Source organism: Furipterus horrens, unplaced genomic scaffold (genome assembly GCF_987537825.1).
Source record: "Furipterus horrens unplaced genomic scaffold, mFurHor1.1.pri manual_scaffold_4, whole genome shotgun sequence".
Lineage (NCBI taxonomy): Eukaryota > Metazoa > Chordata > Mammalia > Chiroptera > Furipteridae > Furipterus > Furipterus horrens.
The window spans coordinates 141,410,374-141,436,253 of NW_028327174.1; the positions used below are offsets into that span (position 1 = coordinate 141,410,374).

The 25,880-nt window shown below is 41.4% G+C and overlaps 1 long non-coding RNA gene across 1 annotated transcript in view; it reads right to left on the reverse strand.

The window, feature by feature from the left end:
- Positions 1–16,038: 16,038 nt before the first annotated feature.
- Positions 16,039–25,880, reverse strand: part of LOC150012963 (uncharacterized) — a 38,784-nt gene continuing 28,942 nt past the window's right edge. Inside the window, exons 2-4 of the long non-coding RNA XR_016510542.1 lie at positions 21,026–21,159; positions 20,823–20,935; positions 16,039–17,375 (exon numbers count right to left, since the gene is read on the reverse strand). This is a non-coding gene — a long non-coding RNA (uncharacterized LOC150012963). The remainder of the gene's footprint in view (positions 17,376–20,822; positions 20,936–21,025; positions 21,160–25,880) is intronic.

Below are 25,880 nucleotides of genomic sequence, written 5' to 3' on the forward strand. Positions count from 1 at the left end.
ATCAATGAAATTTTATGCAGTGTAAGAATGAAGTGGTTTGAAAGGAGAAGGGGGGAATGTTGAAAATAAAAAGTAATATTAGTAGCTACATTTATTGAGCTCTAAATATGAACCAGACATTGTGATAAGCTCCTCACATGCATTAACTAATCAAATGTTTATAATACCACTATGAGGCAGTTATTATTCCTATTAGAAAGCTGAAGAAAACTGAGGCAAACTGTAGTTAAATAACTTATCCAGGTCATACTGTCATAAATGACTAACCCTGGACAACAGGCTTAAATAGGGGCTGCCCCAGGGAAGTCTAAATGTGTAGTCACACTAGATTAGGAACATTATTTTCCTAAGGATCAATGCCAGGCTGGGGAATTAGGGTACCGAGATAATCTACTCTTCTCCTTCCTTTTAAGGTTTTTCCTTCAGAGGCCTAGGACACTGTTGCCTTCACACACACAAGCACACACACACCCCAAATGCTCCATGCTCCAAAAAATATGGAATTCTTCCCCCCAATAAAATCTTCTATTTACAAGGAATCTTTTTTAATGTAGCAGGTATATGTTCTGGTAAAAGAATTCTTCAGTGATATTTAAAATTTTTTTAAATGGCACAAAATAATGTACACAGCATAAGATCATTTGGCTAAAGCTAAATGATTTTTATATATTTGCATTGTGTGTATATATGTGTTATACCTATATATGCCTTTGCATGCAAAGTACATCTCCAAATAACAAACACAAGAAATGTTTACTAATTGTTACATCAGGAAGAAAAAGAATATTGGAATCTGGAGTGAAAGGGAGACTTACTTACATAGTATATTTTTGTTCCGATAGAATTTTTTCCATGAGTATGCTTTATTTCTCAAATGAGAAGGAAAACTAGATAAATAAGTACCTAAAATTCAGTGCAGTTGTACCATTGCCAGTAGGAAAGCAATTTGAATAAAGTAATTGGCACCAATTATTGAACGACCAATAACTTTTCCTTAAAAAAAAAACAAAACTTAGTTTTGGAAAGCGATGCCTGGGAACCAAAATAAATCTTTAGTTGGTGGAATTTTCAGCAATGTAAAAGAGGAAAATGAAGAAACTCAAGTGCGGCAGGGTGGTCACCCCTTGGAGGAAGTAGTGTCTCCTCCTTTGGTGCTACTCTTTATAGTGTCTTCCTTTTCTCTAACTATGAGTCCACAAATTTTTTAATCGCCCATTCTTTTTTATGATGGAGGGAGTTTAAACTCCAATAACAATGTAAAAACAGATTGCTTAGGATGTAAACATTTGTATATATAATTTATAAATGAGAAATTGCATTTGCCTAATTTTGCCACTAGGGTGTTTGGAATTTTCTGCTCTGTAGTTATACACACAAACATTCACAAGATTAAACTGCACGAATAGTAAAGGAAAGAATCAGTGATGTGTAAAACTGTCCATTTTGGCCATGTGCTTTGTTACAGTGCAATGCAAAATGGGTTCTCAAGTTAGTGCCTTAAAAACTACATAATTCAAACAGAAATGATCAATAAGCCTTCGACAAAATATTGGCATGAAGGATATTTATAGGGGTATAACAGTAGCTTTTAGTTTCCCATCCCATGCCTGCTTTTTCTTAACTTCTAGTTACAGAACCCTGGTTTCATCTGAGGCAGTGATTTTTTCCTTCCAAAGACTGCATCTCCCAGGCTTCCCTTGCGGCTAGGTGTGCCCACCTGAGAAAGGCTACTGAATTGTAAGTGCAAATGTTCTGAGGTACTTTGGAGGAAGCACCAAGCCAGGAGGACGTGTCCTTTTTCCTTCCCCCTTTTCTTTTTCATACTTAGAGAAACGTATGATGACTAGAGGGACGTTATAGCCTCAGAATGAAAGAACAGAGAACTAGAAACAGCATATGACTCCAAGAATCTGAGAAGCCACCATATAAACCTCGAATAGTCAGAGGTAGAATTTCTTTTATGTTAGAAATAACCCTTAGACATTTAAGCCACTGAAGTCAAGACTGTAATTGACGGCTAAGTGCAACTCTTAACTTGATCAAACAAGTTACTTCTCTCCTTTGTGAAAAAGAATACCACGGAGTACAATGAATGTGACATTCTTTCCTTATCATTCCTAATCTGTGTACTTCACTGTACCTTTTTATTTTGTTTTGTTTTTAATTCATTCAATTTTTAAAAAGACATTTCATCTTTTAGAACAACCTGGGGGCTGAGTCTTCAGTTTCTTGTTCTCTGGAAAAGTCTCTACCCTTTATGAACAACCTGTTTTTCAATTCATAGAAATCTCAATTAATAATCATTTTGCTCACAAGATGACTCTAGGGGACATTTACTCAGACACTGTGACTGTCACTACAGTTGTTGGAACTGAAGTTATATACACAGATGAAGTTTTCTCATTTATTTATTTTCCATGTGGGGTGTCTCATTTAAAACAAATGCATTGTAAATCCCTAGGCCCTACATGTAGACTGCTATAGATATCCTTTGAAACTTCTCTCTTTTCCAGGACAGAGGGGAGGTATGAGCTGAATAAAATAAAATAAAAAAATTAAAGAAAGAAAGAAAAAAGGAAACAAAATAAAAACCATATTTTTAACAAAAGGATTTTTGAAAGCCTTGGAAAATGTTGTGTTCACTCACATAAGGCCCCACTGTTTTAAACATATTTTGCTATAATTTTTCCTTCAAAATTCTGACATGCAAAGTTGAACAAGGCTCTTTGAGTGTACAACCCTGGGACATGCAGAAATAAAAAGAACAGTATTCCAACTAATGCACACTCAGTAGGAATCATAATATCTCATAATTGCTTGAAATCTACGGGCTGATCCGATGTCATCTTCAGAAATATGCAAGGTTTTTTTTCTTTTTTTTCTGACTAAGAGATATTTCCTTGCTTTGGGGCTTAACTCTTCAGTTGCTACCCATAATTACTGAAATATGATTAAAAATAAATGTAGAACTGCCCTTCCTAAACCCACCCCAAATGTTAAGGTTAAGACTCTCCAAATCAACCAACTTTTGTTCTAACAGAAACACAAAATATGTATTTAACTTTAGCAGTGAAACTCAAGTGTTCCTTTTTACCCATTTTCTTCTCTACCTGTTTCTAAACACACACACTCACACACACACACACACACACACACACACACTCCTTTAAATTTCCACAAGAAACTTTGAAAGAACAAAGAGTTTCTATTTCGGAGCATATAATAACATGTTTAAAAGTTCATCAACTTCTCCCTCAAAAAAAAAAAAAAAAAAACTGGCAATGAGTCTAAAATAATAATTCAAAAAGATTTAGAGACAAAAATCCTAAAGACATCTTCCTCTGTAACGTTATGTAAATCATAAATATACCACTGGTCTGGAAGTGATTACAACAGTTATGAGACAAAAGATATTCTGAAGCAGACAGTGCCGACAATGGGCTCTATTCTCCCATCAGCATATGAGAGGATAAGAGTCACGCCAGCCATTATGGAGTGAATGTGTGTGCTCCAAGAATAAATTCTAAGTCCTGGGCCATAACTGATTTCATGAACTCATCACAGAAATATATCCTCTTTTTGAAGGTGAATAAAATTTTTGGTGTTTGAAGCACTCGTCCACTTTTCTCCAGGTTTCTCTTTGCTCCTCAACTGCCATTGTCTCTAACCTTGCAAACAGGATCCCTGGAGGAAGAAGAGGAGGAAGCTCTATCTAAACAGTATACTCTAGAAGCATGAGGCATGAGTCATTCACGAATCAGCTCCCCAGTCCCTATCTAAGGAATGTTCACTCATATCTCAACTTCTCCATCTCTTTCAGAAAGCATTTCTTCATTTTATCTTTCCCCATACCTTCTTCTGGAGGGCAAAGGTTTAAATTTTTCATCTTCTCAAAGCCTTTCAACACTTGAGTTGGGTATTCAGTTATCAGAACACCCCAAATTGCATTTTGCCTGGTAGTATAGCCTTAGAGGCTAAGGCCAGCTAACTCAAAAAGATACTGCAATGCCATTTTATAATTAAGCAGAGCACCCGCCGGACTGCATGTTGTAACAGATGTTTCCTGGCCCCAGGTACTAAGCCAGCACATAGTAAAACTTCCCAGAACCTCTCCTTGAGCCAAGATGGGTCAGTGTCTGGAACAACCCTTGTCTAGTGTCTCTTGCTGTAATTAGAGAATGAGACTAGCTTTTGGTCATTAATTCCATTTGAAAAATAGCCATGGCTAAATTTAAAAAGATAAAAAAAGAGCATTAGAGTGCTTTTACATTTGAGAAGCCCAATAAGAACATGGAGATAATTTATTGGTGATTTATTATTTCTAACAGTGTTTTAGACCTTATATAAATTCTGTACAATGCCCTCTCTTCAAGCTGATTTTCAAAATTTTCACTCCATTTATAAAATGGATAAAATCAGAGGCTCCTTATGCTTAGGCTGGAAAAGAGTTTATGGATTGGTTAGTACCAGGAAATCAAACTCAGATGCTGTAGCAGCCAGTTGGTAAATGAACAAAGCAACCAAGGGCAAGAAAAATCATTCTGTCTTTTCTATCTAGTGTTCTTTCATTTTCTTGTTTTCATTAAGAAACATGGGCATAGAAATACATCTTCCTACTTTGAGAAAACAACATTCGAGCAGGGCTGACATTCAAGTGATATACACCTGAGGCTCTTACCAGTTGGGGTATAGACACTGCTCTCAATGCACTGAGTGATTGGCCACACCTGCTCTTCCTCCAGGTGTCCTTGGACCTTCATGATCCAGCAGCTGGGGAGAGCAGTACCTCCAGGATTTTGTTCAAGCACAAAGGTGTCCATTATGATAAGTCAGTCCCATGCCTTAGTATTTAAATATTTTTAATATCACCCTTGAGCACAAGTACATTGAAGAATAACAACTGGTATTTTACCTCTGTGTAGGGCAGACAAAAGGGCAATAGAAAATGATGAGGTCACTGGGCCCCCAGAGAGCCCATGCCCTGTTAAATGCGGCAACTACTACAAACTGAGTAGGACTGTGGGACCCATGTGGCCAGACCTGATTTCTCAAGGGAAAATAAAAACCTGTGTTCTTACATAAAATCTCCCAATTAAATTGTCACCTCATTCAAACATGTTAAAGAGTAAACAATGTGCTTCTGTTGCCCCAAATTGGCATTGGTGCTCCAAAATGGCAACCTTTTCTACTTCCAAGACATATGAGATGACTGATATTTAAGTGACTTGCCCAAAGACCACTCAAGCGATGGGTGGCAGGGTCAGAACTGGAACCCAGAGCAGCCCCATCCAGTACAGTCTGACTTTCTTTACTATAATCTATAGAGCACTGAACACCCTTCAAGAGGGATGTGTAGGCTACCTACCCTGACAAGTAGGGACTTAGATAGCTGTTTAATATTATAGTTCGTTACTCCATTGTCTTTTCCTGCAACAGAAAAATAAAAACTCATTTCCAAAGCTGGCACATAAAGATGGAAAAGATGACAAAAATGCCAGAGATAACTGAGGCCTTGTACAACTGTAAGAAAAGGTTGTTTTTCTGGCTTGATGGAAATTACTTTTTAAGCAAAGAGATCAATAGAACTCAAAGAAGGATTTTAAACCACCCCATGGTAAAATTGATCCACAGAAAGGTAAGAAAGCATCCAAGCTTGATGCACCTTCACTATTAGGAGTGATCTGATTTTAATGCATTTCCAGTTTCATAGTATCCTGATACCAATCTGTCCTTTCCATAGCTCTTCTTTACCTTTGTTACTAAGCAAGGTTGTGTCCAAAGTCAAGTGTGTATAAAGCAAATTTATTCATAGGTTTATCCATGCTTATTGAGTACCTGCTATGGGCTAGATCAAAATTTCCAGACATCTGTTATTATTACTCCACCTTCTACATGATTTATCTCCCATTTACCACTTACAGTGTTATTCACTTGATTTTTTAAAAAAACAATGTGCTCTTTTTTCTCAAGTAGAAAAAAACTTAACTATCCTTGTGTTGGGACTGGGGTTACATTGATGAATTTAATGGTCCTTGACCTTAAGGATCCAAGAACCATTAATATATAAACAACTAATTTTAATAAAAGCGTTAGAAGTGCTATGATGAATGCAAAGGGGAGCCATTCATTTTCCTTGAGTCACATGGGGGAGGTGAAAAAGCCCCAGCTTGGATGTCACACTGGGTTGACCTTCAAGGAATGAACAGGAGTTTTCAAGGCCAAAAAAGAGGGGAAGTTCATTCTAGACAGAGGAAGCAACTTGCAGAGAGGCACAAAGTTCTAAACTGTGTTGGGTGTTTGGAATATTGTGAGTGGTTCAATATAATTAAAGCCAGGGACACTGGAGGATAGTGCCAGGAAAGTCTGATTGTGCTTGGCTTTAAATACAATATTACCTAGTAGGGAGCAAAACCTCTTAGCCCAAAGGTAGAGGAGCACCACCAAAGGTCTTGGAGCTGGAGAGTGGTTGATCTGCAGTATGTTACAGGAAGGCTGGTAAGGAAAGGAGCTGAAGGTAAGAAGATCAACTAGGAAGCTGCCAAAACCACTCAGGACAAGATGGCGAAGTACTGAATTAGTAGCAGTTGAGATGCAAAAGAAAAGTCAGATTTGAAAACTTTTTTTGAGGTAGAAACAATAAAACTTGGTGACCTGATAAAGAAAATGGGAGGAGTAAATATTGAATCCAAATTTGTTCATTTGAGTGTCTGGGTGGATTATAATGCAATGTATCAAGACACGAGGGAGGGTAGGGCTTTTGGAATGGCTGCAGGAGAAGGAAGGGAGAGGTGGGGGCTGGTTGATGACTTCTAGGGTGGAGATGTTAAAGCTGATGTACGTTCCAAAGACTGTTGTAGGGAGACCTCACCAAGAAAACATGAAAAAATGGAAATAGGGCTCAAGAGGAAAGAATTATCAGCCATTAGTTTGATCTATGTAGAAATACTCAGAAAAATAACTTCTAAATGATATAGATAGAAACTACTTATCCTGAGAACCCTCATATGATGATAATTAAATAATTTGAAAACTGGTAGTAAAAGGTGGCACAAAGCAACCCTTCTATCAGCTTCCAGGTCATTTTCATTTATGCAGTAAAACTGGGAACTCATTAAAAAAGCACTGGTCTTAGTGTCACACAGATGCAGTTCTGAATCTTAATCATGCTACTTTTCTAGATGTTTGACTTTGGATAAGTTATTATCTAATACCTCTTCGTCAAACACTTACATGCTTTGAGGCAGACACTATTGTGGAAACAGGGGATACAATGAATAAAAAAAATAAAACACTATCCTTATATAGCTTAAATTTCCTTTTCTGCAAAACTAGAAGATTACAACAAGATACTCCATATCAAGCACCCTGCACAGTGCATTACACAGAGTACTTAAAGCCTGTCACTTACTATGCGCCAGGTTGTGCTATTCGTTGGCTCATCTTAATTCTTACACCTATGACACAGGTATTAATGTTGTTCCATTATACAGTTGGGGAAACTGAGCTTAAGTACCTTGGCCAAATTCATAAGGATCAAACCAAGAGTTATCTGACTCCCAAAATCCTATATTTCTTCTCCTTTTCTTTGCCAAAACCATTGAGTCATGTAGACAAGAGCACCTTCTCTAAAATGTCCTAAAATATGAGCAAAAGAACCAGAAGTTATCATCCAGGGATGTACCAGTCAAGTTGACATGTATGGCATTTTGACATGAGGATTATCAAAACTCAAGTTCGTCAAGATAGCACTGGCATAAGTTTCTTTAAATAATATTCCAAATGAGAGAACCAGGGATGATGGCCTGCAAATGCTCTTCATCAGTTCATAGATGGGGAAGGCCACACAGTCAGACAGGCTGGCCCTGGTTCTAGCCACAGAATTTCTTCCCTACCTCTAATTGTTTTTGCAACTAAGTGGAGAAAGACATTTTAGTGAGCCAATAACAGGATTAAAAGCAAGTTGGAGGTCATTTTCACTCTTAAATATTGGAATATAACTGCTTAAAAATCATTTTGGAGCAGGAATTTTTCCCACTTTACTACCTTCTTTTTCTTTACTGTCACTACTACTATGCACATCTGCTACTACATAATCTTCTTTGCTGTGACTAGAAATCTCCCTCTCCATTTCTACCATCCTGGCCTAGTTCAGGCTCTCTTCATTTCTACCCTGGATAACACTCATTCACTTGTCCCCTCTCCTGATCATGCTATGATTGCTCTAAGCCTTTAACCTATTCAGCAGTCCCTCCTCACCTAAAAAATATACCCACATTCCTGTGTGAACACAGGTTGCTTACAACATTTTGACCTTCATTCCCAATGCACAGAACTTCTCAGGTGCCTTATGTGCCACGCTATTTTACACCTCTGATCCTCCACACTTGCTAGTCCCTCTGCTGGGCCTGTCCCTCTTCAGATTCATCTGATAAACTCCTACTCATCTTTAAACACAAAGCCCAAGAATCATCTCCTCTGAGAAGCCTTTCATTACCTTTCCTTGTTCAAGTCTTTATAGCCCACAAGATACTGTTTATTAATAATCTGTCACACTCAATGACTTTTACTTGTTAACATGTTTATTTCCCTTAGTAAATTCTAAGCTCCTGAAAAGAATGCACATTATCTTCTACATATTTGCATCTCTCTACCCAGGAGAGCCCTGACATATATAACAGGGCTCAATAAATACTATTATATTAAATAGAGTTGAATCCTGTTGTCATTATCATGGTCATCAACTCACGGTTAGTGGGCTCTCACGGGAGTAGAAATTGTTGGTAGGTGCTACATTGAGGGCTTAATGTAGTGGAAGAAGAAACAGCCAAACTCCTTGCTGATTCTGATGTGAAGAAACAAGAGCTCCTCTGAAATAGGAAAACAACAAAGACAAGCTAGAGGAGCCTGAAATGTGTTCATTTTGTCACTCTTGGATGCTGGAGAGTGGGATTTTAATGCAGGTCAACTCATTTATCTCAGGGGTTCTGACAAATTTCCTGGGAAGAACAAAAGAAATGAGTAAAATCAGTGGTCAGAAGGTCACTAAAGGGAAAGGCACTCATTTCTGCTTGGGAGGAGGAAGTGGTCTTGTCTTCCGCAGCAGGGCTGTCTAATAAATCTGGAGAGTTTTATTGACTTCATAGGCGCAAAAATAACCACCTGGAGAAGACATCGGGTTTCACTTATTTTTTTGGAAAGTAATTCTTCACAGACGCGAGGTTAAAAGAAAGTGGTCGCACAGGCCTCAGCTGCGGTGGTGCGTCCTCCGGCATGTGTCATGAACTGGGTCTCAGTTCTGGGACGATGCCCAGTTTCAGAGGCCTAAAACCTCTGTTGAAAGCAATGAGGACAGAGTGTTGCCAAAATTTTATGTATGCAACTGTAGATCAATTGTCTTCGTGCAAGCGTAGACTTTGATCAAGAGCGTCTGCAGGGAGGGGTTTCATTAAATGCTGTTTTCAACCCTTAATTCCACAGCTTTTATGTCTACTAGTCCCTAAGTCTACGACAGACCCCAAACGGCCTGACACAGGGAAGCCCCTCCCCACCCCATGTCTGGCTCTCAGGCAGCAGCAGCTGCCATGGAAGGAGTTCTTGGGGGTAACATATACATAGTCTGGAAGGTTTTGCTTCTGCTCTCTGGGTTTTGGTCTCATGTTAGACCATTCAAAAAGGAAAAATGCTTGACGCTCTCCCCCTCCTCCTTGTGTCTGTGATTCATTAAGAAAGCTTGTGAACTTCCCCTACACAAAAACAAGCTTTTCTAAGAAAAGGGTTGATAAGAGTGTATGTTTGCTGGATGAGTTCTTCCTCTTAAAAACGTCTGGCCAAGGATAGAAAATTCAGCCAGTCTTAGGAAGTTGAAGTATCTATTTCTGAATTCCTTTTTCACTTGTCCTTATAATCATAGATAAGATGGCAACTCGGTACTATTTTTAACATTTTATAACTTTCATGTTAATCCTTGTGATGATCCCACACGACCTTCTCCCACAAGGCAGAACAACTTTTCTTCATGTGTTCACGTTTCTTCCATAAACCAACTGGAAGACATATAGATCAGCTTTGGTCTTGGCCTGCTTACAGGCACGCGGTGCCTCCTGGAGTGTGGGAGGCCACGATAGTCTCAGAGATCCCAGCTGTCTCAGATGAGGGTCCGAGAATGAGGATTGCCACTTGACTGGGAATCAAGGAAAAAACATAAAATCCCTCCATCTGAATAATCACTGTGTCTTATAGATGACAAAAATAAATGGGTGGTTTTGAAGTGTATTTTTTAGCAGGAGAATCCTGTTTCAAAGAAAAATCTTAAGTAATAAGATAGTAAACATGTATTGAGTCTTGGCATGTGCAGTGCACTGGGTTAAGTACTTTACATGTATAATATAATTTAATTATGCCTTCATTATTCTTAAACAGGCAGTGTTATCATGTCTATTTTTCAGATGAGGAAAATAAGAGGTCAACTTGCCCCAGAAAACACAACATGTAACCCACCGTATAAAATAGTTCAAAGTGAGGCTCTTATGGTAGGATTAGGATTGGAGTACCAAGAACATTTAACCCCTGGCTACTTTTTTCCTCCATCAACCTCTTCTGTTTCCTTGAAGTGACTGTAAGGCTTTGCAAAGCAGAGTTTCCAAGTCTTTTGATCTTTTGGATAACCCCCCAAATTGTTTCCCAGTTCAATGCCCAGTAATCCTAATTCTGGAAGTGTAAACCATAGCAAACCTCCAAATGAGCTCCTGAAGAGTGGTTGTTGGCAAACCTTGCTCTTCTTGAATGGGATGACTCAAAGTCACTTTTCACATCTCTAAATAATAGATTTTTCTAATTACTTTGCTTCAATAAACATAGGGATGAAATAAAAAATAATTGTACAGATGTAAACATTCTCATGCTGTAGTATTAGATGTGTTGTTTACATTGAAACAACAGTGCTAAAGTCAGGACCAATTTCTATCTCTTTAGTAGTTACTAATATACTGTAACACATTTGCTTATATATTCATGGACCAGTTGTTTCAAATATATTCAGCTAGACGCAAGCAGTAGGTAGGTGTTAGAATTTTCCGCCTCTCACATTAGTTAGATGTCTGTCTGGGTATTGGCTCACTCAGAGCAGGGGTTCATCAAGAAAAGGGGGAGACTTTTGATCTCTTTGTTAGCTGTTCACAAAAGAAAAAGACTCCACAGGCTGAAGCTCTTAACTCCTAACTCACATCAGACATCCCCAAAGTGCATGGTTTTAGTGTTGCTAAGGGGGTGGGGCAACAGTCTCCTCACAGTGTGGTTGGGGGTGTAAACCCGTATAAAATTATTGGAGGACAATTTGGCAATAGCCATTAAAAATGAAACGCTCATACCCTCTGACCCAATAATAATTCACCTTCTGGGAATTCATCATAGAGAAATACTCCTACAACTTCTCAAAGATGTTAAGTGTAAAGTGATGTTTGCAAGAATATTTGTTACAGGGAAAACTGGAAGGAACCCAAATGTGCATTAACAGCAATTGGTTAAGGAAGTGTGGTTCGGGAATACAGTACAATACCAGGGAGCCATTTTTTAAAAAGATTGTTTTTCACAGACCAGCATGGAAAGATGTCTAAGACTTATTGCATAGTGGAATATAGCACTCTTCAGAGTGGAGAGTATAATTTCATTTTTGTAAAATAATAAATGAAATTTTCATACATGCCTTGAAAAAACTTAACTAGTTTTCTCAGATGTGTGGGATTATAGAAGATTTTCACTTTCTATGTAACATATTATTATAATGTTTCAAGCTATGTTTTGTGTGTGTGTGTGTGTGTGTGTGTGTGTGTGTGTGTGTGTCATTACTTTTGTCATCAGGGGAAAAAAAAAAAACATAATTGTTTCCGTGGCTTGGTCCTTTGAGAGCCTCGTTAGGAAAGTGTAGAAACCTAGTCCAAATCCATTAATTTTACTGAGGAGCAAAGCTTAGCTGACACTGGGACAGTGATGCCACTTAACCAAAAGAGGGACCAGGCATGGAAATACTTCTGGCCTTTATAGTCTATAAGCCATTGTAATAATTAGCCCACAGCGGAGTGTTCTTTCAGGGAGGAGCTAAGGAGAAGAAGCTTAAAGTGTGGCTGGTTTTTGAACCACTGCTGCGGTTGAGAGGGCATCTGAGGACCAGAGACTCAAACTAAGAGATCTCATCCTTAATGGTGGCTGGCCCAGGGTAGGCACTGTCCATAAAAGGTGAAGAGGAGTTTGTGTTTAATTTTTACACTTTTATCAAGCTAAGATTTGGTGCCAGTTCTTTTTGGTTGAAGAGTAGATACCAGTTATTTGGTGGGCGGTATCTATAGCTTATACAATTCAGGGGATTCTTTTAACAAAAAGAATGCAAAATTACAAATACAAAATTTGGTTCAGGATTTTGGAAGGGGCCCCGAAAGAGGAAGACACTTAAGCTAAGCTTCCTTAGCTTCTCAGTGATCGCTCTATTGTAACACCAAGAAAACATGGGAGAGTAACAGGTACACTTCCACTTCTTTAAGAATTATCCTGCCAAAGAGGAGTTTCCATCTCACATGTGGTGAAAGCTAGAGGAAGCACCATGAGCCCTGGGAGACTGTGTGACCTGTGCTTTGGGGGGTATTTGAGTTTCTGTGGACGTACAAGCTTTCTAGAAGTCCTATTTGTTGATAGTGGCAGGCACCCAGTTCCTGATGCTCATAAAACTATGGCATCCAGAGATGTATTAGGTCATCAATCTAGATTCAGGTCCAAGGCAGGATGGTTTACTCTTGTAGTCATTCCAGACTTTTATCCAGGCAGCTTGGAAATGTTTTGAGGGCTTCACTCTCAAAAGCTGTTCCTCTCCTCTGATTCCTGGGCAAATGTTGAGATGTTTGATAAAAAATTTTTTAGAGGTGGAGCCACACAACTACTTAATTATATCCATTCACCTAGGTTTCTATCAGTATTTTCCACATGAAGAAAATAATTTAGTGTAAAAAAAAAAAGTCTTGTATCTCTGGTATAAATTTTCCATTAAGCAACAAATTACTGTTTTTGTTTGGTTGCTTCTTTGTTTGTTTTCTGGTTCCTTTTATTTTAACTTTGGTAGTGAGTTTTTTTTTAGCTTTAGGGAAAAGCAAACCCGAGTTCTCTTTAGTCAGCATTATCAAGAATGAATAACATTTAAAAGTTGCTTTTGTTAATGGAAATAAAGTGGTTTCCTAAACACTTATTTTGAATCTGTTTTCCACTGCCTTTGGTAAACTTCATATAATTGCAGTTTTTATTTTAGGTTTCTATAGGGGTTATAAAAATAGTTTTTATTTTTCTCATGTTTTCCTTTAAGTCCATATTGACAATGATTCCAACTTCCCAAAAGATGTTGGTGGCTACTTTTTGTTGCAAAGAGAAGAGGATTGTTCTAGACTAGAAGGAGAGTAGACTTGAATTGTTATTGATTGATTAATGTATGCTATATGTCCTTAGTGAAACTCTTATTTTCTATGTCATGTGTGTATGTGTGTAGTTTGCTAGCTTGTTCTTCATGTGTTTGATGTTTTATTGGGGGGGCAGATTAAAAGTACTCAACACAATTCTGTTTTTGATAAGTAATGTTACTAGCAAATATAAAAGTGCTAACAAATAATACAGTATTTGGATATTTTCATTTGGAAGTTCTTTTCTATTTTAAGTCAAAACAAGAAGGGATTAGTTTATTGATGCTACTGGCATTAATATGAGTAAGGGGACTTTTAACAACAAGCAACCCTCAGGAGCCATTTTCTAAAGAATTCCCAAGACAGGCTCCTAGTTATTCAACTATCAAGAAATTGACTGTAAATGCTATCTGAGTTAAACTTAGCTGAGTTTAATTAGATTTTAAAAGTTGACTGGGAATTCATCCAAAATGTGCTCATCAAGAAAACAAAGGTATTCAAAAGTAGAGGAAAGAAATAGGATTATAGGGTACAAAATTAATTTTAAACCTCTTGAAGTGGAAAAGTGATTAAAGATAGAAATGCTAAAGGCAAAAAAATTTTCCTTTTATTTTAAAATGAGTTCAATACAATATGTCTCTCCTTGGGATTTTCTGTGACATGTTCCTTTCAGAAATATGCTAGTCCCCACTAATAAATTACTAAGGAAAATAGAAAACAAAATTTCTTAAAAGGTACAAAATTACCAAAGGTGCACTATCACTGAAAATCACTTTGAGAATATCTTCCCAACCCAAAATATTTAATTTGACAATATATTTTTTAATGATTTGTGAATGTACTTAAATGTAACTTCATAGAAAGTTAAAATATATTTACTGTACTTTAAACAAATTCACTTTAGGAAAAATAATAAAATTAAATAAATTTAGTACTGTCCAGAAGAATATAGACTAAATAATTAGAAGTTAATACTGATGGTGACCTCACTAATGTGTGCTATATTAAAGTTCTTACTGGCAAATTAATTGTAAGTTCTTAAATGGATGGGTTTCCACCCTGAATGAAATGCTTTAAACATGGTTGGGCTGCATACGTGTTTGTGGAACAAGTGAACATCACCGAATTCAGGTAGGTCCCAGGTTGTTCGCCGTTGATATATATTTCTACTGCTTACTTATGCCTGACTTAAACAGTAACTGATCAAATGATAGCACTCGTATGTATTTATAATTCTGTGGTGCAAACAAGCACTTTCAAATGTTCTCTGAAAATTAGGAACTTGGTTTAAAATGTGAAGAAACTTGTTTGTGTAATAAAAGTTCCAGGGGTAGAATAGATCCAGCTTCTCAAACAATGCTGTCTAGAATGTCTCTCTCTCTCTTTTCTCTTTCTTAGATCCCAACTTGACCACTTTCTGCACTGTTTTCATTTGTGGGCAAGTATGATAGCAAACGTGGAACCGCTTAGCAGCCCCAAGTGGGGGACTGTTTCTTTTGCAACAGAAACTAACCTTTCATTGCCTTAGTATGGGTCACATGCCCATCCTTGAACCATATAATAGTGCTGCAATGGTGTGCTGGTATATTACTGTCCCGTGGCTGCCATAGACTGGGTGGCTTAAAAGAAGATAAACTTATTCTTTCACAATTTCTGGAGGCCAGTTATCCAAAATCAAGATGTCATCAGGGCTGAGCTCCCTCCAGCAGCCCTAGGGGAAATGTTGTTCCAACTTCTGGTAACTCCAGGCATTCCTTGGATTATGGCCACATCAATCCAATCTCTGCCTGTGTGATCACATTGCCTCCTCCTCTTATCTGTGTTTCCTCTGTGTCTATGTCAAATCTTTCTCTGCCTCTTAAGGACACTGGAATAATACGGGATGATCTCATCTCAAAATCTTTAACTTATTTACTTCTGCAAAGTCTTTTTTTCCAAATAAGGTATATTCACAAATGCCAGGGATTAAGACATAAAGATATTTTCTGGGGACCACCATTTGAGCCACTTGAGCTGGTACATGTCTAACAGTCTCCTGACAGAAAAGGGGTAGACCTGATACATAGTTACCTTATTCTGTAGCATAAATACTGCAACCATGGTCAGTGTCAAGCTACCACTGAGAAGTCACTAAACATAAAGTTGGAAGAGATACACAGTAGCATGTCCGTATACAGGACTTCTATCATAGAGATCCAATAGATATAAGTAACCTCAAGAGCACAGGCAATAGTAAAAGGTATTCAAATAAATAGGACGTGATGAATTTTTGAGTGCCTATTAACTTTGTTTTAAATGTAATTTAATTATAAATTCAAATGATTTAAATTTTAATAATGATCATGTTTAACAACTGACTCACAAAATTCCTAAAAATTTTCGAGTTGGTTCAGATGAGCTGGTGTGAACCAATTCCAACAGGCCACTTAATAGAATTTGCTGACTGACCAGGCCTGAGTCACAGAGCCTAAGGCAAAGAAAGGGTCAATGATATTTAAACAACATGAACTGAAAAGAAGGTGGGTGGTTCCTTTGGAGAATATTGGGGTGCTATTACTTACGGAAGGGGAAAAGAATATGGAAAAGACACTTAAGTATCATTGTTTAAACATATTTTAATGATTTTAGCCTAAGGAAAATTTTTTCAAGAAAGTTCAAACCAGTTATAGGTACAGATACAAGTATTGTGGCTATGTACCAATCTGCAAATCACTCTCTCCAGCTAAGGAAAAATCACTATTTTTCACATTCCCATTTTACTTAGCTCATAAAATCTGTTTGTAAGCCTGGGCACATGGATATGAAGGTGGTGAGTTTCAGAAAAAGAGACATAAAACATTGGTCTTTTTTTAAAGTATCATTTAAAAAAAAATAACAGCTGTATTGAAATATTATTTGCACAGCATGCAATTCACCCATTGCAAGCACAAAATTCAATGGTTTTTGGACATTCACAGAGTTGTTCAACCTCCCTCACAGTTAACTTTAGAATATTTTCATCCCCCAGAAGGATATTCTGCAGCACTGTTCTGTCAGCTTCCAGTGCTTGCACCCTGAGTCCCAGCCCTCTGTAGCCACTAGGCTATTTTCTGTCTCTATAGATTTGCCTATTCTAGGGATTTCATATAAATGGAATCACGCAATATGTGTTATTTGTGATTTGCTTCATTCACTTAGCATAGTGTTTTAAGGTTCATCAGTTGTTGTAACATGTGTGAATATTTCATTCCTTCTTATTGCCAAATAGTATTTCATTGTGTGGATATACCTACCGTACTTTGTTTATCCATTCATTAGCTGATGGACATTTAGATGTTTCCCCATTTGGGCTATTATGAATATAATGCCACTGTGAACATTCATGGACAAGTTTTTATGTGGATATAGTACTCATTTCTCTTAAACCAATGGTCTTTTAAGTTTAAACATTTAGCAAAGTTTCCTATTTTCCACATGCTTCAGGCAACTGTCATTTAGGAAGTAAATCAGAAATGCCACATATAAATCTGAATTCTCTTAAATACTGGGTCATGAACCCAACCCCTTAAGAATCCTGGGACTGCCTCAGCCCAGAGAAGTCCTGCTCACCAGCTCCAGGTAGGGGGAGGGCTGTGTGACATTAGAAGGTAGGAGCTGACTTGATGTCCCCAGGTCACTGTGCAGGTGTGACTGACTACCCCATGTTGCCCCTGAGTCCTGGCCTTGCCCCAGATAGGCTCACAATTATCAGTCCATCACATGCTCCTTTGGGGACTCTTCATATGCAAAGTGTAAAGAATAATAAAAATGACATCTTATTCTCTGACCTGGAAATCAGAGTCATGTGGCTCGGAAAACTTGCAGAAAAGAGGGGAAATTTTTTAGCTTCCCTGACAGAGGCCAGTAGAGACTTTCATTTTCTCCGTTGCATGATGGGGGAGCTCTTCCATGTGTCCGGCAGACCTGTGATGATAAAAAAGCTATATTAATTTATATAGCAACTTTCTTCCAAGAAATTCAGAGTGTCTCATTCCCCTGAGGGAGTTTGCATACTTGTGCATAAGAAATTAACTTCTTTTAAAATTTACACTCTCCTGTACTGGGCAGAAATAGAACTGAAAAAAGCAGACCTCCTGACCAAACACTCCACTACAATATTTTCAGTGAGGTTCTATAAATCAATGCATATTCTTAAAAACAGGATCTCTCCATAATATCCTCCTGACCATTCCACCGAGGACAGCTGTTCCTTTCACCAGGGGCCAAACTTTCCCTTCCAAAGTTTTAGAATCAACTGTCATGGAATGTACCACGAAAAAGTATATCGTTTACCTACAATTCAGTATCAGGTCTGCTTTGAAACAGGCAGTTCAGGTTTCGCTCTTGCAGCTCAGCTCTCCTTAGCACAGCCCCACTGCGTAATCTGGAGACTGGCCTGGCTTAAGGAGAAAGAGTCCTGCTCGCCAACTGTCAGCCTCCTCTCACTGTGGTTACTATGTCTCCCTGTTGCTTTTCCATGGGGCTGCACTGCCCCACAGGGTCTTGCTGGTCATAGTAGGGAGCACATTCAGATCCAGTTTCCCAAAGGTCAGCTTGGTGCCTGGATGGATGAGTGTGTGAGAGCTTCTAGCATCAGCCATATGTGGGGCCCAACCCAGCACTTCACCACAACCCAAACACATAGTTCCTCTTGTAGAGCCTTTTTCTTCAACATATTCTTCCTGGGAGGTTCTCATTGCCCTTCCCAGAGAGAGAAAAGAATCCTAGCCAGAGCCACACTAGCTCATGCAGAATCTCAGGGAGTCACACCTGGCTGGGGAATACCTTTTCCTCTCACCATGTCTTCATATACTTCTCCCTTTGTACCTGTGTCCTAGTCACTTATAAGGACTTAACCAGTCGCATTGGATTAGAGCTCACCCTGATGACCGCCTTTTAACTTAACATCTTTAAAGACTCTAAACACAGTCACACTCCAAGGTATGGGGGTGGGGGGGTTAGAGCTTCCACACAAGAATTTCAGAGGGATACAATGCAATCCCACCCATAACACAGCTGTTCCCTAAAGAGAAGGTGCAGTACTCCAAGTCACAGCATGAACCCCACCCCCAACAGTTGCCATGGGCCATCTTGTTTGTGCTGCTGTTTTTCCTCCCAGCTCACATCTCTCATGCCGAGGGACCTGCTCCTCCCAGGTAGCATGCCAGATACTGACACTGTCTATTACGGGACAAAGGCTGCATACTCCTCCACATTCACAAAACTAAGGCTGCTACTCAGGCGGTCCTTTGCCTATAATCAGTTTCTTAAAAACAAAACAAAACAAAACAAAAAAAGTACCCATTATGTAGAGATCAGAGTTCAGGTAAAGTGCAGAAAGAAGATATTGCCATGAGGTACAACTGACTACTCATCTCAAAGATGAGACTTGCAGGGATAAGCAGAGTGAACTTTCAGTGACTACATTATTTTTCCTGGGGCAGTTTCTACTTAAAATGACCTGACCATACCAGGAAGAGCCTGAAATTTCAATGGAATCCAACCATACAGCCCCTTAGAGAGAGCATACTCCCAAATTGGTCTTTGTACCTATTTGTAGAAATGTGAGCCAGATTATAGCTGAAAACTCTGCTGATTCTGGGGAAGCTTTGGTCTTGTGCCTGGAACTATTGAAGCGCATATTCACACCTACCACTTGTAGCAGTTTAGTAGCATAATTTCCAGCACAACACTCTCGTACTTTAGTTTTAAAAGAAACAGCAGAGACTGAAGACCTGCTCACTCTGCTGCTTTTTTGTAGAAAGAAGGTGAGGGGACAGCTTCTGCGCTGAAAAGATGCATATTTTACATCTTTAAAAGGAAGGGGACACACAAAAAAGCTTTGCTCAGAATTGAGCAACTCGTGATGCTGAAACATATAACAACTGCACCTGCATGTAAATAGAAAAAATGTCAAATTCGCAAGACTCTGGGAAAATAGTATAATAATTATCCAATAAATCTTAGTATTAGAGCTTGCAAAAGACCTTAAAACATCTTACTCTAACCTCTTTGGTTTTAATGCATGAAAGGGAGGTTCTAAAAGTTTTAAAGACTGGCCCAGACCAGCACTCTACCTAAAATGCAGGATTTGCTTCAGCCTAGTGTACTTCCCACCCCATCAGGCCACTTCTAAACAGGCATTGTCCTGTTTGCCTGAATTGCATGCAAGAAAAAAAAAAAAAAAAAACAGTCCCTGCTCTCTCTACATCAGAGTCTCTATTTAGACTTAATTGTTGAGAGAGCAAGGCTATTTCAACTTCAGCTCCCTTAGCAAACAGAAGAAAAGGCATCCGACCGGTGGACTTTTCCAGCTGGTCCCTGGGTCTCACTGCCCGCGGGGCTCCAGCGCAGCTCGCTGGCGCCGACTGCCAGTCTGACACCAGGGGGCGCAGCATCCTTTGTGCTGACACAGGCGCTACTGGCAGGCTCAGAAGCCTGGCTGGGCCTCCAAGGCGGGTCTCCTTGTCATGGTTTCTCTCTGGAACCAGCCCACTCTCCAGCCTCCTTCGTTCGTCTTAAAACCATTTTCTTCTTCCTCTTGGACGCTCAGATTCTTTCTCCGTACCATCTCAGATTTGTGCACTTTACAGGGCTTTGCATGTTTCTAGAAGGGCTTTCAGAAACACCAACCCTCCCCAGCTGCTGCTCCTCTGCAAAGCCTAGGAGACCACAGCCAAGCCTATTATTTGCTTTCACTTGGAGTCACCTCCACTCAGGATGTTTCTAAAGATTCTTCCAGAATGAAGGAACCTCGAGGACAGGACTAGCTTCTTGGAAGAATGATCACATCCATCTTCTAATACCCCTCAAACAATAACGAACTAATGAAACTGCTGGTTCTGGGAAACTCATGCTGCCCAGCTTTTATCCTCCCTCCTCTCCGTCTGCCCTGGCATAGTGCAAGGTCCGCCTTTGGTGGTGGACACTTACCCAAAGGGACAGGCTTGAGCATCCTCTCAGCCACACCTCTTACTAACCTACTGGGCACCCTGAGCAGGATAACTGCCTCCTTCTGCCTTCACCAGCTTAGCTTAGTGTGTTCTCTAGCCCAAAGGACTCCACTTCGTATTTCCAAAGATTCAGTGCTCCTACCTTTCACAGAAAAATGAACTCCCCCTTTCACTAAGACATACTTCTAGCCCTGCTCCTATTGACACAACACAGGCACAATGCAAGCCCTTAAATCCCCATAACACACCATTTTGCAAAGAGCCCTAAAAATCTGTTGTTCTGAATTGACAGACCACAGGGTCCTACATACCTGCTTTATCTACAGAGATTTTAGGTATTTACAGTCCTTTCCCTGTCTCTCATTTGAGCCCCCCATCAATGCTCAGAGATAGGGAAATTAGAACTTAAGAGGCTTACCCCAGTCCCAGAGCTAGTCTGAGGTGAAGGCAGCATGGAGGTGGCAGTACAGGGTGACATTACTCGGGTTATGGTGACTTGAGGAGAGCTGCTTGTCCATTTTGCACCGAGGCCTGAAAGGAATGTAGGCATCACAAATGATCACCTGACCTGACCTTTCTTTTTATCTGTGGCCTCACTCACTCCTTTTTCTCCCCACTCACCTTAGTAATGTGGAATAATGGAAATGCTAAGCCTGGAGTCAGGTAGTCACAGTTGGTTATCTTGATCCGAGAGCCTCACTCTCCTCGTTCATAAAGCAACGATCACATCTGTGTATCAGTGTTGGAGACAGCCACTAGAAGAACAAAAAATATCAGTGTGATTCTGGAACAGGGGCAGAGTTGAAGACTTTTACTTTCATTTTATGCCCTTTTGTATTATTTGAAGTATTATGGTTTATGCATATATCACTCTAATAATTTTATTTTTAAGTTTTTATTTGGACTAATGATGCTCTTTAGAGTTGCTGTGATGATGACTTGTGTAAGGTGTCTGGCATGTGGCCTGGTGCACAGTTGATGTTTACTGAGCAGTAGTTTATTATTAGCTGTCGCATCACCCTCAGAACTGAGCAAAGGGACTGCACATCAAGAAATTTGGGGTCTGCTTGGCTGCTGTGGCTCAGTAAATTGAGCATCGGCCTGCGAACCAAGTGTCGCTGGTTCGATTCCCAGTCAGGGCATATGACTAGGTTGCACGCCAGATCCCCAGTTGGGGATGCATGAGAGGCAATCACACATTGTTGTCTCTCTACCTCTCTTCCTCCTTTCCCCTCTCTCTAAAAACAGATAAATAAAATAAAATAAAGTAACCTTGTTAAAAAAAAATTGGGGGTCTGGTGCAGACTTTGCTCTTGACTCACTGTAGGCCCTTGAGTAAGTCAAGTCCCTTTTCTGGACCTCAGTTTCCTTATCTGTAAAACAGCAAGATACATGCCACTTTATTTGAAAATGGAAAGAACAGGCACCTTCTAAAATTCAGCCTCAGTCTTTGTGGAGGACACCTCTCAAACTTGACTTCATGAGGCGTTAAGCCTTCCTAGGAGAAGTTGTCACTGATAGGCAGAAAGGGCTGAAGTCATCTGAACAAGTTCTGATGATAATATAATTAAATTAGGAAACAACGATGTTTCCTAACACGGTGTAAGGCCATCAGCATAGGGTGGGAGGAAGGAAAAGAAGATTTAGGCTGTTCCTTGGGTGCAGTTGGGACCATTATCACCCATTTCCTGACAAAAGAGATGCCCAAGGTTGGTGGAGGAGGTATAATTCAAGACTGGCCCCCCTGGCCTAGCCAGGGCCAGGCCCAGTCCAGTTCCCTCAGCCAAGAGTTCTGTGTAGGGCGGGGCACTGGCCTTGGTGTGATGAGATCCTCCCTCCCCTTAGCATAAGCTACCCAGCAGGAATGGACTAAAGCACCTCTGAAGTGTCTTCTAGCATTAACCGAACCACCACAACAAAAAAGTGGACAGACTGGGCCATAGAAGGTGAAGATACTCAGACATTAAGACTTCAGCAGCTCAATTGGGGATACCTGTTCTGGGCACTCCAGCTCCTGAGAATCAAATAGAGATTTGCTCCTACAACACACAGCTGGTTTATTGTTCCCCCTGCTCAGCTGGAATCAGGATTTTCCTTATAGGCTCTCTTGCCAGCACTTGGCCTTGAAGGATGGGAGGCAGGTAGTCTAGTGGGTCAGAAGGTTGGGGCTTTTTTTTTGCCCTGCTGTCTTCTTCCTATTTAAAGCAGCACCGCGTGTTGGAGCAGCCTCCTGCCAATAGTTGCAGGCAGGAAGATCTTCTAACATGGTAACAGGGATGTTCACAGCAGATGGGAGACCCTTTCCCAAAGCCATCAGGCAGGACAGAAGTTGGTTTCACCCAGCGGTTAGGAGGAATTCCCAGTCCCCACTCTCACTGTCAGCACTCAGAAGGTATCTGAGCTTATTCTTTTTTTATTCAAAAGGGGGGATTTTTTTGTATCTCTAAATAATCTGGCCACGCCTGTCACAACGACAGCTCCTCACGAAGCTCCTGTTGTCTCTACCTTAAGGGGAGGTAGTGTTTTCAGTTCTTGAGGGAACTGGAGTAACGGTCTCAAAGGGTGCAGACACCTGGAAGACCCCTCCCTTTTTAATGAGGCCTAGAAATCTGAGGGAGGGTGGCAGCGGAAGAGGAGGTGGCTTGTAGAGAGGCTTCAGCAAGTAATAACAACCCCACCTGATTTCCAGGGGCAAAGCCAAAGAAATAAAGAGCTCCAACCGTCCTACACAGACACACCTATACGGGGTGAGCTTCTGTAATTTTAGGGCGATGCCTTCCGTTGTACGTTACAAGTCTCTTTCAAAGGCAGTTAGCTCTAAACGTCTGGCCACTTGTTAAAATGCCTCCGCGCTTGCTTTTCCCTCGTGCTTCTTTTTCTGTGCCTGTTTGTCTCTCTAGTAAGCAGCATGGTTTATTATCCTTGGGTCCGTGCCCCTGGGACTGAACTGAAAACGGGAGCGCCGAGGCTGAGCGCTGGAAAACACATCGGCTTTCCCAGGCCCCCGAGGATCCCCGGGCAAGCGGCACAGGGAAAGCCCACCTGTGCGTGTGCGCCCTGGGGAGGGCAAGTTTGCAAGAGTTAGTCTAGCTGCAGTGAGTTCCTGGGCAACCCGAAGTTTAGATGAGTGGGCAGGAAAAAGGCACACGAAGAGAAATGTCACCAAGAATTGGGACGAGGGGTGTGACTTAAGGGCCGAACAGGCTGTATTGCCAAGATCATAAAAAGACTACCACGCGGGAAGCGCGTTCTGACCCGTCTTTTAGTTGTCTTTCAGCTGGAGGTCTCAACTCTCATCTCCGTGCAGTACATTCTCATTCTTCCCGGCAACCCCACAGGAAATGAATATCCTAAACAAGATGAGGCTTACCCCCCTCCTTCACTAATATTTGTCCCCATTTCGTTTTCAGCCGGTGCTTTGTGACCGTTCAGAATGTGAGCTCATGCTCTGAGAAATAAAGCGTCGCTATATCTCCAGCCACAGAGAAAGTCAGTCCCCCTCCGATCTCCAAGAGCCCCTCAGTAGGGCTTCTCCCAGGTTCCACTGCTCCCCAAATCGAGTGCAGTTCTCTGTCGAAAAGCAGAAACCCGCATTGGAGACACAATGCGGGCTCCCTTCTATGTCTGGGGGAAATTTTCCCGGTTTAGCTCAGCCTGCGCCTCCACCCACATCCTCCCCAATTTAATGTAGGGGCGGGCTCTGTTGGGGAGGTTGCCAGAATGAATGTTATTAACCGAGCGCGCCAGACCCGGGCTGTACGCTTCCCAAATGAGACTTCCAGGCCCTGGCCGAACTGTCTTTCCCACAGGTTCCCGTGAGAGAGAAGCCCTCCTGTCCCCCAGCCTCTGAAAATTCCCCTCATCCAGTTAGGTTGTTTAAAGAGACTGTTTTCTTGTAAGAGCAGAGCGATTTCCCTCAAGCAACTCGTGCAGGAGATTTTTTTAAGCTGCCTCTGTGTTGCAGCACGTCCAAGCTTCGGGAAACTTTTCCAAATTTCTAGAAGGAGTAAAGGAAATTTCGGGGCAGGGAGAAAGTGTGGGGTGTTGGAGCGCAGGGTGAGGGTGAGAGCCCAGGAAGCCACCAGGAGGCTTTTTGTTTTTAGTCCACTGAGCCACACCAGCCAGGGCTAAGAGGCTTTTTGTTTTGGAAAGTTAGACCTGCACCTTGACTCCAGCACAAACAGCACGGCTTCGTGTTTTTCGGACTTAGAGACCCTAGCGGTGTTTGAGACCATCCCTGCAGCCAGGAGACCCACCCACCCCCACGCGTACAGTGTTTCATGTTCCAGAAGAACGGGCAGAGGCGCCCCTGAATTTGTCTGAGGCTACCGGCTCTACTGCCCTCGCCCTCCTGAACCATCCCATCGCTGCCAGGATTGCGCAGGGGGAAAGAAGGCCGAATGTCTAGGCTTCGGAATCTCCCAACAGGTAGTTTCACCCGGCAGCTGGCCTGGTTTAAATATCAAAGACTGGGCTGCCGGGGCTGCTAAACTGGAACCCAGAGGCAGACACCTAGAGAGCCGTGGAAAGAATGTTGCGTTCTGGGAGTCACTTTAAATAACCTTGTTTTCTCTCCATTCTCCAACTTCTCTCCCGAAATAGCGCGAAAGCCAAGCTGTTTGGAACAGCGTTCAATGAGCCCAAATAAGCCGCTTCAAGCTGTAAACTCACATCCGATTTGGGTCCTTCCCCCTCCCCTCCCCTCCCCCTCCGCAGTAGTTACTACAGAACCCAGCTCGGTTTAGAGTGATAGGTATTTATTTGAAAACTGGGAGATTCCCCTTCGAAATGTCCTAGGCTTTAGGCTCTAGGCTGCGTTGCACTGGGATAGCATGACTGAATTATGCCTTTCCCTGGTGCGCAGTGAGGAAAAGTAGAATGTCAGGCTGCGTGTGGAACAAGCGGCCGTGGCCTCGCGCTCCAGCGGGCGCACCACTCTTCCTTCCCAGGGCGCGGAGAGAAGTTGGGTTGGGCCACTTCCCTCCGGCTCCCAGCAAGGATGCACCTCGCAGAAGGCTGATCCTGGCTTTGTGGCCCCCTGGCTTTAAGGGGCGCTCGCCCAAATGTCCCCTCCCAAGGCCATGGGCGCATGTGGTGTGTGTGCAAAGACCCAGCACTCAACTCGAAACTGCCTGCGTAGCCGCAAAGATCCCAGGCGCACGCCGCCCTCCCTGGGGTGGGGGAAAGTCTGGGACTCAGCCTCGAAGCGGGTGGATCTAATCCTGCCTTGGCAGAGGAGCCTCTCTCACTGATGCTCTGAGCGATCTCTGGGTATTGCTTTCTATGTCTGCACAAACCCCTGAACTCCAGGCTCTGCCTGCCTGTCTCCTAAAGAAGCGTCCTCAGACCCCCCACAGCCACTGGCCCAAGGAAGCCTCGGGGGTCTTGGGCGAACTTGACACAGGATACTTGGATCTTTAACCGCCTCTGGACCTGGTCTCCCAATAGCACTCTACCGCTCCCCCATGTCCACCCT